A 16,364-nucleotide genomic window follows, 5' to 3' on the forward strand; every position below is an offset into this window, starting at 1 on the left:
GCTGAAGAGCTCTTTGCTGTTATGTGCGTTGTTGTCAGGCGGGTTTTGTAGGACGTTCTCTTGGCTAGTCTGAGGAGTTGGTGATGTCTGCGGGTGGCGTCTTTGTGGGCTGTGTGGGTGTCCGGTGTTCGTTCGTGAAGCCATTTCTTCTCCAGTTTCTGGCATGTTTGTTTGGAGGTCTGGAGCTCTTTGGGGAACCAGGTGGCTTTCTTGCTGGTGCGGCTGTTGGATGGTGGGGCAAGGGTATTGACGCAGTTGTCATCCACTGTCTGAGGTTGTGGGCAGCGGCGTCTGGGTCGGTGGGTGGGTTCTGGGCGAGGGTGGTGGTGGTGGTCAGCTGGTCCTTGGTAACTTTGCTCCAGCACCGGCGGGGCTGCTGTTGGGTGCGGTGGTAAGTTGCGATCTTTTTGTAGGTGAAATGGATGCAGTAGTGATCGATCCAGTGGAGTTCGGTGGTGCAGTTGAAGTTGAAGGAGAAGTGGGGGCTTGAGGAGAAGATCGGGTCAAGCGTGTGGCCGGCGGCGTGGGTTGGTGCAGTGACGAGTTGTCTGAGGCCGAGGTTGGCGAGGTTGTCGATCAGGGTGGCGGAGTTGGCATTGTTGTTGTTCTCGAGGTGGAAGTTCAGGTCCCCGAGGAGGATGTAGTCCGTGGAAGCTAGTGCGTGGGTGCTGACGAGGTCGGCGATGGAGTTGCTGAATTGTGGCCTGGGTCCGGGGGGTCTGTAGACGAGGGTTCCTCTGAGGGTGGTGTTCGGATTGGTGTGGATTCAGAAGTGCATGTGTTCGGCGGCGCTAAGGGAGTCGTATGAGTGGGTGGAGACCTTGAGGGTGGATTTGTGGACAATGGCTATTCCTCCACCAAGTCCATTGGTGCCGTCTCTGTGGGAAATCTTGTAGCCGTCCAGGATGGCTATGGCGATGTCGGGTGCCGAGGAGTCGTTCCACCAGGTCTCGGTCAGGAAGGCGACGTCTGGGGTGGAGGTATCGAGCAGGTCCCAGAGCTCGATGGCGTGTTTGCGCATAGAGTGTGTGTTGAGAAGTATGCAGCGGAGGTTGTTGGGTCCGGTCCTTGGTGGCTTGGTGGATGTATCGCAGGTGAGGCTGCAGGTGCGACAGGAGAATGGACCGTGGGTGCCTTTCGGGGCGGCCTGGAAGCAGCTCTGACCTCGGCCGGCGTTGAGTGTGTGGAGGGTGCTGGCATGGTAGTGGAGTCTGGCGTCGCGGGGTCCAGGGGTTCTGGCGCTGTGCGTGGTCCAGGAGCGGATGGGCGCAGAAGGGCTTGCCTTTGGCATGCCTTCTGCGTGCCAGCGGCGCACCCACTGCACACGTCCGCTGCGCGACCACGCAGCGGTCACCGTAATGAAGGGGCGGGATCGAGGAGGAGGCAGCCGGGAGCCTGGTAGGGGGCGGGCTGAGTGGGGAGGGCGGCGGAGCTGGAGGGCGGGAGGTACGAGAGCGCAGAGGGACTGGCAGAGATCTGCGGGAACTGAAATTAAGGCAGCAAGGTAAAGAAAATCACAGCACTAGTCAGCGCGAAGACCCAAGAAGAAAAATACAGAACCTGTGGCAGAGTCGGGCGCGAGGCTCAAACTCTGCTGCTTGGGCTGCTCGGGCGAGGATCGACTGGCGGAGCTGCTGGGGGAGTGTTGCCTCGACCGAGGTCAGGGCAAACACACTCACTCCCCCCCAGCGGTCGTCGTAGTGAAGGGGAGGGAGCGGGATCGAGGAGGAGGCGGGCGGGAGCCTGGTAGGGGCGGGGCTAAGTGGGGAGGGCGGCGGAGCTGGAGGGCGGGAGGCGCAAGAGCGCAGAGGGAGTGGAAGAGATCTGCGGGAACTGAAATTAAGGCAGCAAAGTAAAGAAAACCACAGCGCTAGTCAGCGCGAAGACCGAAGAAGAAAAATGCAGAGTCGGCACGAGGCTCGAACTCTGCTGCTGGGGCTGCTGGGGAGAGGATCGACTGGTGGAGCTGCTGGGGGAGTGTAGTCTCAACCGAGGTCAGGGCAAACACATGGCCGACATTGAAATGTTTTTGGATTGCTAGTTCTGGTCGATATCTGGCGGCAGGTGCATATGCAGGAACATGCAGGGGAGCTAGGGGGACATGGGATTAGATTTGGGCATGGGACAAAGAGCAGAAGCCTGGTGGGAAGCCTAAGGCTGAGATACTCGCCTTACCAGGCAGAATATTAAGGTATATACACTCTTTGATCCCACCAAGGAGGGGGGCTTGGGACAAGTTGGCGGCATGCCGCCAGAAGAAAGATGAAAGTGTGTCGGAGTTTTTCACAAGATTCGAGGGGGTGTTTTGGGATTTTAGTGGACAGGACTTATCGCTGGAGGGAGGAATTTGGCTATTTGTTAACAGATTTGCTACGAACTTGCTTCCGAGATCGCGACTCGGTTGCAGGCTTCGGAGAGCACATAGACAACTTCCTCCCCGTCGGTCAACCTAATTATGGCCCAGTACTACGGGCACAGGGAGAATGAGGACAAAGAGAAAGCAGAGAAGAAAAATAAGGACCTAAAGATGAAAGTGTTGCTGCAGCAGGCGTCGAAGGGGAATGGAAATGGACTGCAGTTACCTCGTACTAGTGGGAACACTGGGCCTGTGGGGCCGAACTAATGTGTGTACTGTAAGGAGGAGGGGCATTGGCGTAGTGAGTGCCCAGTACTATTGGGGAGAGTGTAGGCACCCCGTGGAAGGGGACACAGGGGGCGAGGGTGAGTGTAAGGAGGGACGAATGGAGAAAGACAAGGAGAGGATGAGCGATCTGGTCAATCCAGCCAGAATTATTTTGATGACCCGAGGGGCTACAGTGGCAACAGTATTGCCATGACCATTACGATCTGGACGAGGTGACAGGATTTTCACATGGCTAGGACAGCTGAGGGCAGGGTGAGGGACCAGTCCGGATCCCTGTGGATCAGCGGGGACCATATTTTACTGCTGATTTGCAGGGTTCAAAGAAGAAATGTTTGGTGGACACAGGTGCAATGAATAGCTCTGTTTCGCATTCACTGGTCCACGGGGCAGCTCTGTCTGGCAAAATAACCTCTTGGTAGGCTTTTCAGACATACTAGTTGTGATCCCAATCTCCAAGCCCCTGGATTTGACTATATGTCCTTTCACAGTGGATTCACCCTTCTTATTGACCTCTAACTTTGGGGCGAATGTAATGGGTTTGGACTTGTTGAAGACATTACACGCCACTATCTCGTGCTCCTGGATGGTGTCTACATGACAATTGGACCTAGAGTAGTGAATTCCAAGCTGTGTTTTTCGAAAGATGAGCCTCTACCTGCAGAGTTTAAGGAAGTGCCTTCGACATTATGGGCCACAGGTGATACAGATGTGGGTCTGTTGCAGATTCTCCCAGTCTCTATCAGGGTAAAAAAGAATGCAGTTCTGCCCTGCCTTCCCCAGTATAAAATACCTAAGGCTGGAGAACAAGCGCTGTTGCAGATTATACAGGATTTGATTAAGTTTGAAGTGGTGCAAGAGGCGAATGTGTTCAACAGCCCTATTCTCCCCTATATTGAAGAGGGCACCCTCAGGCTCCCCGATGATCACTCCAATGTCTACTGTTTTGTCATTGACCTGCGAGAGGTGAATAAGATAGTGGTTCCCCAATTCCCGGTCGTTCCAGATATCACTACCCTTTTGACAATGATCCCACACTCCGCCACCTAATTTTCTGTCATTGATTTAAAGAATGCCTTTTACCGCATTCCAATACACGCCAAAAGCAGGCATCTTTTTGGGTTCTCCATAGCCGGCAGAAGCTTTAGATTCTGTCGGGCTCCTCAGGGCTATACTGAGAGTCCCAGTATCTACAGTCAAGCTCTGAAGGCACAGTTGGACTCCCTGGTCCTTCCCACAGGGAATGTCCTACTGCAATATGTAGACGATCTACTAATATCTTCTCACACAAAAGAGGGCTGAAAAGATGCCACGGTTAAATTGTTGATGCTTTTGGCCAACAAAGGATATAAAGTGTCCCTTTCGAAATTTCAATATTGTCGACAGGAAGTCACCTACTTAGGTCACCTACTGTCAAAGGAAGGAAGAAGACTAACACCTGAGCGCATTGCGGCTATTACTAAGATGCCCATCCCCAAGATGCAGAGGGATGTGCAGGCTTTTATAGGCATTACCTAATACTGTTGACACTTGATCCTCAATTTTGCTTTACTAACAAAGCCCCTGCTGTTTCTAACTACTAAAGATGTTTATGAACCTCTCCCTTGGATGTATGTTGTCAGTTTGCTTTCAAACAGCTAAAGGCAGCTCTTTGCTCTGCACCTGTGCTTGGTACTCTTGATTACCAGAAGCCGTTTGTGTTGCATGTACATGAAACTGCTGGTTGTGCGCTTTCTGTCTTAACACAGGCTTTTGGTGGTAAGCAAAGGCCATGTGTGTATTTCTCTGCTTTGCTTGATAATTTCACTAGAGCTCTCCCAAGCTGTCTGAGAGCTGCTGCGGCCGTGGCTGTCTCTATCGAGCAATTGGCAGGGCTCTTCCTTGATACTGATCTCACAGTCATGATCCCACATGCTGTGGACATGCTTATGAACAGAACATAGACGCAGCACCTTACCAGTGCATGTCTGACTGGCTATGAATTGACCCTGTTTACACCACACATCACCATCAAAATATCTACCACTCTGAACCCAGCCACATTACCACCCCTCCCTTCAGAATGTGACGAGGTGGATGTGCATGAATGCATTTGGCATATGGAGGAGGAGATGAAGGGACGGGTAGACATGACTGGTGTTCCCTTATTTGAACCCCAAGGGGAACTATATGTAGATGGCTCCTGTTTTAAATTTCCAGATGGTACAACAAATGCGGCTTATGCTATCACCGCGCTGCGCACTGTAGTTGAGACATCACAGGTTCCCTACAAGTCAGCACAAGCAGTGAAGTTAGTGGCCCTTATTCGGGCCTGTGAGCTGAGTGAGGGACTGGCTGTGAATGTCTACACTGACAGCCAGTATGCCTTTGGAGTGGCTCATAATTTTGGGCAAATGCAGAAAGAACAATTGATGGATAGAATGTAGAACACTGTCATACATTCACCCCAGCACAGAAATCTGGGCCTAAATCCATAGTTTTTTGCTCACTTGCCATACCAGTTTGGACCCCGCCATATGCAAATCAGTCTTGACCCTGCGCCCAATGGGAACAGTTCAGACTGAACTGCCAGGCCAGGTCCTCCCTGGATTGGAAATGAGCATCCTAAGACCGGTTTCGGGCTTTCAGCCAGGATAGCTTGACTCCAGAGGCATGGAGAGCAAGGGACCCACATCTGGGATTACCGGTCCCATTCAGGGTGCAATGTTCAGCATTCCGTCCATTATTTGTTTCTTTTGCATATGTCACCCTAAGTGTGAGGAAATATAAATTTTATGGTCAAGAAATGTTCCCTAGCGTGTACCCCACCGTCTCCATGTACCGGCTTAAAGTGCATGTAACTTCCCTCCTGTGCCAGCTATGAAGACGCAAATACATTTGCGTCCAACGTTAACATGTCCTCTTTCAGATCCACCCTGAATGGGTTGAATATTCTGTTCCTAAGTATGCCATGCCAACGTCTTTTTATGGTGTACTTTACACGTTTTTCAGCTCTGGCAAAGTAGGCCCTGAATTCTGCCATCGAGCCTTTTTTCCTGCCTTCTGACTCTGAAAGCTTCAGCCCAGGCTGTCTCTGTACTCGTGACCTCTGCCTTACTCCCTGTGCGGCTAACGGCGCTTAGCTCAGCCCACTGCCTGCCAAGACTGTATTCAACCTTCGAATTATCTGTTCCGCTCCCCGAAAATGCATTCCTGCCTACTAGTTTAAGTAAACATTCCCCCAGCTGCAGAGCAAAGGGCCCGGCCTCACTGTCTCCGTGCAAGTAATTCATAGCTCTGTTATCATGGAAGGCCCATGCCCCTCGCATCTCATGCAGACACTTAGGCGCTTATACACGAACTCACAGTCAGTATAGAATAGCTTCTGCCCCAGAGACCTTTCCCTCTAGATAGTATGGTTCCCAAACATCAGATATCAGATATGATAGAAGTACGAGTTGATCTGACATGCCAGACTTCTGTCTCTTTCCGCCAGTGTAAATGTCAAGTCCCCTGCACCCTCCAGTTTCACGTCAATCACACGTCATGCAGCTGCGCGCGCATCCATGCCTCAGATTTCTGCTGACATTACAAAATTCTGCTTTGTTGCCACCCACTTGTGACACCTACCTGTGACGTTTCTAGCACACACCTCCATGTTCACGCCTAGTTCACGCCTTCTAATTACGTATTACTAACACGTGGATGCTGTTATCTTGTTTCTCTCAGCTGTTACGCCTACTGTATTGGTTTCTATAATGCAACTTAAGTATATAAGCTATGTATTGTCAATAAAATATTGCTCTATCCCTTCCTGCACCCCCAGTGGTGGCAGGAACAAGATATCCGGTCTTGACCATTCCTTTTTAAGGAATAAAACCCCTAAGAACTCTAACACCACGGACTCTGCCTCTTTCTTTCCGATTGAGTTATTATTGATTAAGTACTTACCTGCATAGAAATTAGGACTGTAAATCAAATATTTACCACATTATTTTGGCGCCCGAATAGGGACCCCTCCCCCACCCCATGCGCCGGTTGGTGCGTTGCAAGCTCTGTCCCCTGCCATCAGTTAGACGGAACTACGCGTACTGGCAGGATTTCCTGTATCTCCCTCTGGCCCACGGAGGTGACGAAGACTGCGATCAGCACCCAGACGAGGCGGTGAGGAGTGCGGAGGATCCCGACCAGAGCCTAGCCGAAAGAAGCAAGGTCCGAGGTGTCAAGAGGCCCATCAGTTTTCCGAAGTATCCACGTGTCGAGTCGAGCTGAGTCCAGTTCGGTCCAGTCCAGTCGAGTTTTCCGAGGCCTTCTGTTTCCGTGCTTCCCGGTGAGTACCATTGCTGGGACGTATCTAGACGGGTGCATTATTATGTATCCGGTAAAGACGGGTATGGGTACACAAACACGGTCTGCACTGTTTTAGACAGTGTATCTGTACTGTTTAGCAGTATATCCGTTATTCAAGTTCTTGCACTGTCATCGACAGTGTATCTGTGCTGTTTAGCAGTACATCCAGTATCTAGAGTAGAGATCTATGTTCCAAAATGTTGTTTTTCATGTGATAAATGTCGTGGTATGAGTGACTGTTTTTAATGTGCATTATTGTGTTTTTGTGTAACTAGCTGTGTTCAGAATTAAGTAGCAAGGATTGAGCATTCAGTAACTGAGTAAACAAGATGCCGTTTTTCAATAAGTTGAAGCAGATAGGAACTAGGAAAGGGATACTAGAGGAAGAAATTCCTATCCCCCCTAGGGACACTCCTGGAAATTTCATGTATCACAAGCACGGCTTAGATAGATGCCATATTGTATCTAGATTTATGGGCCGATTATACTAAGCATCTAGACGAGAGACACAGATGGCCTGTTACCGGAACATGGGATGCCGAGTGCATCATGAAGGTAGAAGAAGCACTATGGAAAAAGAAAGCCAGACAATCTCAGAAAGATGCCATAGAATTTTGGCGTAAAGAATCACATAAACGTGCTGAAAAGGCACTCCGTAGAGAAGACAGACATAGAGAAGAGTCAGATAAAGCCCGAGAAAACGAATTAGTTACTGAAGGGATTCGAGTAAAAGCAGAACAAGTAGACCGCGCACGAAACAATCTTGTAAATGGTATGTATCTTGTGGCCGAGGGTTCGCCTGAAGCCACTTCAGAAATACCGAAAAATCTGCCGCCACCATTGGTTCCAACTAAAGTAAATCACAGGACTACTAAGGACATATTTCTGAATTCCTATCTGAACGATGTAGCACCCGCTTACACCAATCCACGTGCCCACGTCCCGCCTACTGACGGTGACGGGGACGGAGGTGGCAACCCGCCTACAGACCATATCCCGCCATTACCGCAACAAGGTTTCCCCGTTCGACAGTCCGCCGTTCCTGCACCTCCACCACTTCCCGCACCTAAAATTAACATACCAAATCCGTCTTTACCTGATCCTACTAAAAGACAAGTTCAAGTACACATACAGACTCCACAGAGGGATAATGCCCAAGCTTCCGCCTCAGGAGGTGCGACAGGGGGTCTTCAGACCCCACCAGCAACACACAGATTACACCTTAGGGACATGCAGAACCACTTTACGTTCCAATCACCCCGTCTCGACATACTCAAAGAACAGCTTCCAGTTTGCAGATACGATCCAGTACCCGGCAAAGACGATAGGATGTTGATAACATCACTACGGTTGCGACAAGCTACAGATTACCTAATATTATTCTCAGGAATGAAAGAGCACCTAGATAGAATATATCATTTTGTCCAGACTGGGGAAGACCCTGAAAGTATTAAAGAGGCCATGGCACATCAGAAAGTTGACACTCAAGCATATATATTACGTTTTTTCATAAATTGTCTAATAAGAGAACGAGACAGGCCTGAGACAGAACAGGATGAAATAGAGGCACTCAACAAGTGGGGTCAAAATATATCCGAAGGAAAACATGATAAAGGGGGCTGCATAGCCAGTATGTACAGGAAAATAAGAAAAGCAGTGATAGAAATACACGAAAAAGAGAAAGAAAAGGCCTCCTCCGAGGAGGAGGAAGCACCTGAAGAGTCAGACAAGACTACAGATACGATAGCATATGTAGGTAAGGGAACTTATCTTAGGAAAGGCATTCGCCCAGAAAGCAAGAGAGTTTTTCTCTCTGGCATATCAAAACCGAATTCTCCTGAACACCAGTTCCAAGACACTGATAAAAGGCTTCGAGAACGAATGGGGTACCATGTACTCAATTCTATGGATGAACAAGAACTAGCCCGGTCAGCAGTACTATGGGCTGACAACCCTAATATATATAGTGATGACACAGTAGCGCAGACATTTCTGAACCTATCACCAGACGAGCAGAAATTAGCAGGTGTATACATGATTCAGCACCTCCTCACGTTATACAGAAATCAACATTCTGATCCAGGTCCCTTACACGATACATTAGAAGCACTACTCATGGACAGATGGAGAGGCCTAAGTACCAAGTTAATACAAATAATTCTAGAACAACGGCACAGATATAACACCTTTTTAAGTTCACAATATGTTCCCGCTCCGCCCCCAGAAAGAAAAATGTATCATATGGAGCGTCTGCATGGCATTGAAAGTCAGAACCCCTTACGAGAAGTACATCCAGTTATGGGTACCGATAATAACCTGAAACGTGTGTATGTACACACACCTCTGACCAAGTTAGAACTATTGGAAATGAAGAAACTAGTACCCTGTCACGATAAAGACCCTGCAGGTTTTCACAGAGAACTTAAAGACATGTTACTGATGGGAGATTACACATATGAAGATATCATGAAAATGTTAAAGGTACTGCTGCCCACAGGCATCTACGAGAAACTCAAGGAAAGAGAATGGGAGGTAGGAGACAAAAAGATTGTATGGGCAGAAATAGAAGACGAGGAGAAACTTCGTACCCCAGGGCTAGGCCTTGGGGAGAAAACTAAAGCATTACCAGGTTTAATAGTACAGGTTCTGCCAAGATTACTGACAACTAGAAAGGAAGACTGGGACGCAATCTCAGCCTGTAAACAGAAACACGACGAAGATACCAGTGACTTCTATTCAAGATTCGAGAAATGTTTCATCATTAATAGTGGTCTTAAACCAAGTAGTGAGTCGTACCCGCATCTTTTTGTATCCAAGTTAGTCGAGAATTCTCTGATAGCAGTTAAGAACCGTGTATATAAAGTTGAAAGTACATGGCAAGCAAATACGCCATCCCAGATGTTACAGATGCTACAGTATCATCAGAACAGAATCAGAGAAGAACAGGATCATGAACAAAAACGCATGAAAGACACGAAAATGAAAATGTTAGTGGCCCAGTCGGTTCCAGCCGACGGCCAGAGAAAGGGTACGGCCCAGACAGGAAATGCAGCAGCTCCCGTTAAAGGGACATGTAACTATTGCAAGCAGCCAGGTCACTACGTACATGAATGCCCAGTCCTGAAACATAATATAGCAACAGGTAAAACTAAGGAAAGACCGCATCCGCCTAGACAAGACCAGACCCAGCAACAGACTTCACAGAATATACAGCCCATGCAGAATACACAGCCTATGCATGCTCCACCACATACGAGACAAAACGCAGCGGTATCACAGGCACAGTCACCGCCACAGCCCATTGCCGCGACTCAGCAAGTTTCACAACAGATGTACCAGTATGCCCAATCTGATTACCCCGATTACCCACGATACACATGAAACAGCCTAGAGAGGGAGGTTGGCTTGCCTCTTATTGAGATTCCTGTAGATCAAGAGGGTCCTTATGTACACAGTCACGTATTGGGAAAAGACAGAAAGTTTTTAATTGACACAGGGGCAAGTCGCACAACAATAAGCCATGATGAAGTTCCAGGGGCACCCCTCTCAGGCTCACAGAATGTTTCCCTTGGTTTTTCAGGACAGCCTATTGTAAATGAGGTATCAGAACCAGTCCCCCTGGCTGTGGGTCCATTATCACGTGTTACAGACTTGTTACTTACGAAATCATGTCCAGAAAATCTGTTAGGTATCAAAACATTGAAGGCTCTAGGAGCAGTGATATGTTGTTCTCCGGAAGGAGTTAGACTCTTTTTGCGAGATTTCAAGGGTCACTATGTATTACGAGAGTTTGATGTCAGATTGAAAAATGTACCGGATCACTTGTGGGCACAAGGCCCAACTGATGTAGGCTGCATGCACATTACACCATACCGTGTTACACTGAAACAAGGTGTTGTTTTACCCCGAATCAGACAATACAAGTTACTACCCGATGCTGTAGTGGCTTTACTGGAAATCATTGAAGAGCTCATTGCCCAAGGAGTGGTCGTAGAGACCGACTCCAATATCTGTAATTCCCCTATCATTCCGATTCTTAAACGTACTGATCCCAATGCACCGCCAGTATATCGGCTGGTGATTGATTTACGAGAACTGAATAAATGCATTGTACCACAGTACCCTGTGGTTCCCGACATCTCTTCCCTATTGACTGCTATTGATTCTGAAGCAACGTTCTTTACTGTAATTGACCTCAAGAACGCCTTCTTCAGTGTACCTATTGATCCAGAGAGCCAATATCTCTTCGGATTCAGTTTAAATGGACGAAGTTTCAAATTTTCACGCGCACCTCAAGGATTCACAGAAAGCCCCAGCATCTATAGCCAAGCACTGAAAAGACAACTTGATTGTATTCAAATGCCAGTTAACACCGTCTTACTGCAATACGTCGATGATCTGTTGATCACCGCACGAAGTGAACCCGAATGTGAACAAGCATCACTGACAGTTCTACATTTTCTGGCCGACAAGGGACACAAGGTGTCTCCTTCGAAGCTACAATTCTGTGTTCAGCAAGTTGTGTACTTGGGTCACTTGCTGTCCAAAGTGGGGAGACAGCTCACTCCTGACCGTATCCAGTTAATTGTAAATATGCCACAACCCCAGACACAAAAGGAAGTGCGGGCCTTTATAGGCCTCACCTCGTACTGCAGGCAATGGATTCCCCAGTATGCATTTCTAGCTAAACCACTCATTCAGTTAACGACACAGGAGGCAGCGACTTCGACTGCCCTCCCTTGGACTCAGGAACACACACAAGCCTTTGTAGAATTAAAGAAAGCTTTATGCCAAGCACCAGTTTTAGCGACACCATGTTACAGCAAACCTTTTACACTTTTCGTTACAGAACGTGATGGTACATAGAAATTAGGACGGTAAATCAAATATTTACCACAAGTGGGAAGGGTATGCCCAGACGTGGGTCCCTTGCTTAGTACACCACTGGATTCAAGCTAGCCTGGCTGATGAAGGGTGATGCCCTGAAACCGGTCCCAGGATGCTTGTTTCCAGTCCAGGGAGGACCTGGCTTAGCAATTCGGGCTGAATTGTTCCCATAAGGAACAGGTTCAAGACTGAATTTCATATGACAGGGTCCAAACTGGGGTGGGTGGTGAGCAAAAGGATGAATGAATTAAATCCAGATCCTTGTGACAGGTTGTGAATGTTTGCATTGTCCAGCATTCCGTCCATCAATTGTTTCTTTTGCATATGTCGCCCTAAGGGGGAAGGGTATGCCCAGACATGGGTCCCATGCTCACTACACCACTGGATTCAACTTAGCCTTATGATGAAGGGTGATGCCCTGAAAATGGTCCCAGGATGCTTGTTTCCAGTCCCGGGAAGACCTGGCTTGGCAGTTCGTGCTGGACGGTTCCCATAAGCAACAGGTTCAATACTGATTTGTATATGGCTGGGTTCAAACTGGAGTGGTGTGTTGAGCAAAAAAATGATGGATTGAACCCAGATCCTTGTGACTGGGGTTGAATGTTTGTATTGTCCGGCATTCCGTCCATCAATTGTTTCTTTTGCATATGTCGCCCTAAGGGGGAAGGGTATGCCCAAGTGTGGGTCCCGTGCTCACTATACCACTGGATTCAAGCTAGCCTGGCTGATGAAGGGTGATGCCCTGAAACCGGTCCCAGGATGTTTGTTTCCGGTCCAGGAAAGACCTGGCTTGGCAGTTCGAACTGGACTGTTCCCATAAAGAACAAGGTAGAGACTAATTTGCATAAGGCTGGGTCCAAACTGGGGTGGTGTGGTGAGCAAAAGAATGATGGATTAAAGCCAGATCCTTGTGGCTGGGGGTGAATCTTTGCATTGTCCAGCATTCCATCCATCAATTGTTTCTTTTGCCTATGTCACCCTAAGTGGGAAGGGTATGCCCAGACATGGGTCCCTTGCTCACTACACCACTGGATTCAAGCTAACCTGGCTGATGAAGGGTGATGCCCTGAAACCGGTCCGAGGATGCTTGTTTCCGGTCCAGGGAGGACTTGGCTTGGAAGTTCAGGCTGGACTGTTCCCATAAGGAACAGGGTCAAGACTGATTTGCATATGGCTGTGTCCAAACTGAGGTGGTGTGGTGAGCAAAAGAATGATAGATTAAACCCAGATCTTTGTGACTGGGGCTGAATGTTTGCATTGTCCAGCATTCTGTCCATCAATTGTTTCTTTTTCATAATTTAGGGTTGCTCTGGGCAGAGAGGGGGTGCCTGACATCACACGGTTCAAAGATACAGAATGGCCCCTTGATTCATAAGCTCTTGTTGTCTCTGGCACTTCCTGCGAAATTGGCAGTGATACAGGGTAGTGCACACAAGGTGATAACAGATGATGTTAGAAGGGGAAATGCAGTCGCAGACCAGAAAGCCAATGAGACAGCATGTTCTAAGATTAAGAGAATGTTTGTAGTAGTACCAGCCAGATGGGTGCCTGACAATGGAATGTTTGAGGACACACTGGACAGTGTGAAGGAGATTCAGAGAGAGGCCACGATGGAGGAGCTGGCACAGTGGTAAAAGAATACGGCAGCGTTGGATGAGGATGGATGTGGGACAGATTTGTCTGGGAAGAAGAATTTGTGTTGGTGGTCATCTGTGCATTTAGCAAATGGGTTGAGACTTGCCCCACGAAAGAGAATACTCCCCTAGCGACGGCGAAGGTGCTCTTAAAAGAGCTCTTTCCACCCTTCGGGATACCCTGCTAGATCGGGAGTGATAACGGCAGTAACTTTAATGCCAAAGTCATCCAGTTGGTCTGCGATGGGCTACACATTAGACAGAAGTTTCATACAGTGAACCACCCTCAGTCAGACGGGTTAGTCTAGAAGTATAATGGGATTTCCAAGCTGAAAAGGGCTAAGATCAAAGAGAGTACAGGATTAAAGTGGCCAGATGCTTTGCCCCTAGCATTGATGTCCACCAGAGTTACGGCCCACTTGAGGACAGGGTTGTCCCCCTACGAGGTCGTGTTCAGCTGCCCGGCGCACCACGGCCTCTGTGGTTTTCCGAGATTGAGTACCCCTTGTTGATTGAATATCTTTATGAGTTGGCCAAAAATATGCACTCTTTCCATCCACAGGTTGGGGAAGCCTTACTGCCCCATTCGGAGGGACCGGGCCACCAGATACAGCCAGGTGATTGGATCCTCGTGAGGAATTTTTCACAGAAAAGCAGCTTGGAGCCACGCTGGAAAGTACCTCTGTACGTCCTCCTGGCCACCAGGACAGCTGTGAAAGTTGACGGTCAGAAGAACTGGATCCACAGTACCCATACCAAAAGGGTTTCCCTCCCGCTGCCCTATGACCAATGGGTTGCAGACGGGATCTGGGATTGTGAAGGAGAGCAAGTACCTCGGTTCGTTCCATTTTCTGACGTCCACCTCACTTTCGCACTCACGGAAGAAAAAAGTCAAGCTCTGCTGAATGAGGCAGTGCTACCTGAAATAAAGGCCATCCAGGAGTCTCCGCTTGTTAGTCCATCGGTGGTTGAGCCATGCTCTGTTGACTCTCAATCCTTTGACGAATTTGCATCGGACCTCTTGCCTTCTGACCCCCTTGAACCCAACCTTTGTTTCCCGACACTACTGTGCCTGGAGCCCTGAGGTACAATTTACGCCATCATAAGACTAAGGCACCAGTGAGGTTCCGTGACAATTGTAAGTGGTGTTTCCGACTCGCACGAATATGGTCGAGTCTGGTATCTATGAACCACAAATGACGAGTTTAGTGGGTGTACGCATTTTCGCTGTGCTAGCCTAAACCGTTTGTTTGTTTCGTGGGTTTCTTCATCTGAACCCACGGCTTCCATCTTAAATACGGCATCCATTTTGTTTCTTGCTCTCAAGTAGCCAGCGAACGGACGCTGTCCGCTTCGCGACCCTGGGATTCCCAAACTCTTGCGAAAGACACGTGTTCCTTTGAAGGTGTCTTTATGATAAGGGGGATGGCACTGTAAGGCAGATGGCCCCGCTCGAGGCTCATCTTGCCGTGCCGGTCTATTGTCTTAGTTGTGCATTCATTAGGCACGTCCCCTTTGATGCCTGCAACTCGTGTTTCCTGATACCACCCCTTTTACACCCTCTTCGATCTGTTCACTGTCCTCGTTTTCCTCTGCACCTGTTTCTGTCTCTTCCTTGATTCGTTTACTGCCGAACGGAATGTACTAATGGTGGGAAGATGTACTTTTACAGTTGGGAATTACCAAATGCTACTGTAATTATGTTCCGGGCCCTGAATACATAAAAGCGACCCCCTATGATTTTTACGATGGGAACCAACTTGTAATCCTTTGTGCACCATGTTATCCTATGCCCAAAAACTGTATAAGAAGAGCGATCCAGGGGGAGGAGCCAAGATGGCCACGGAGACGGACGTGTGATCTCCCGGCTCCCTGCGCCTCTGCTTCCCGCACACTGATCCTGAACCCTATCCTGTACTTTTGCAACGGCGGATTGAATAAGGAGGATTTCTGATTCCGGAGGGGCTCCTCCGGTGTCTCTACCTGCTCGGCGGACCGAGAACCGTCAAGAGTTGTGTGGGAGGCGACCCTGGCCCGGACCCGTGCCCTGCATCGCAAAGCGCCGCCAGTGACTGCTGTGGCCGCAGGAGACGATTACCCTGCGGAGGCTCTGCTATCCTGGACTGGCTGACGAGAGGGTCGGCCTTTGTGTTGGCGCGCTCTAGTGACTGGCTCTGCCTGCCGACGGTGTTCCTGACTTGCTCCACACGGAACCAGCAGTGAGACACCCTTTCATTGCTTAGCGCACGCCGTGGGCGCCTCAGTGGCCGCAGCCTCCTCGTTTCCTCGCCTCTCCGGTGTCGGCCGGCAAGGAGCCCCCCCCATTGCTTGCATCCTGCGTACGTGGTCCTATCCTGACCCGGGGGAGCGGCTCATATTCTCCTGCCCAGATACTGCCTGAAAACGCTACATGCTCGAAGGTGGGGACCTGAGCGACGACTCCTCTGTGGTGATGGCGGGTGGCGCCCTGGCTTCTGTCCGACAGCTCCGTAGTGAAGCTGCCTTGTCTGAGGAGGCAGATACTGCGGAGGAAATGGACGACCACACACGGATTACTCTTGCCTCTGTTCTCCTGGCTTTAGATGAACTGCGGTGCGAATGGCGTGTGACCGCGCTACAGTTGCAGGAGAAAGTCGAAGGCTGCCTGGCTGGCTCGGAATATACTCTGCCCATCCTCTCCCCCTGCTCCGCGACACAGCCCCCCCTGATCCCGGTCAGTGCTACATTGTTGCCGGAAACGTGTGGACTTCTTCGACAACCTCGTGATGTTCAGGAGATTGGGTTACAATGTTTCCGCTTGTGTGTTGATACGTTGTCTCCCTCTCCAGCCCGGAGAGCAACCCCTCCCACGGAACCCCAGAGACTGCTGCCAC

Source organism: Lissotriton vulgaris, chromosome 9, assembly GCF_964263255.1.
Source record: "Lissotriton vulgaris chromosome 9, aLisVul1.2, whole genome shotgun sequence".
In the NCBI taxonomy this organism is placed as follows: domain Eukaryota; kingdom Metazoa; phylum Chordata; class Amphibia; order Caudata; family Salamandridae; genus Lissotriton; species Lissotriton vulgaris.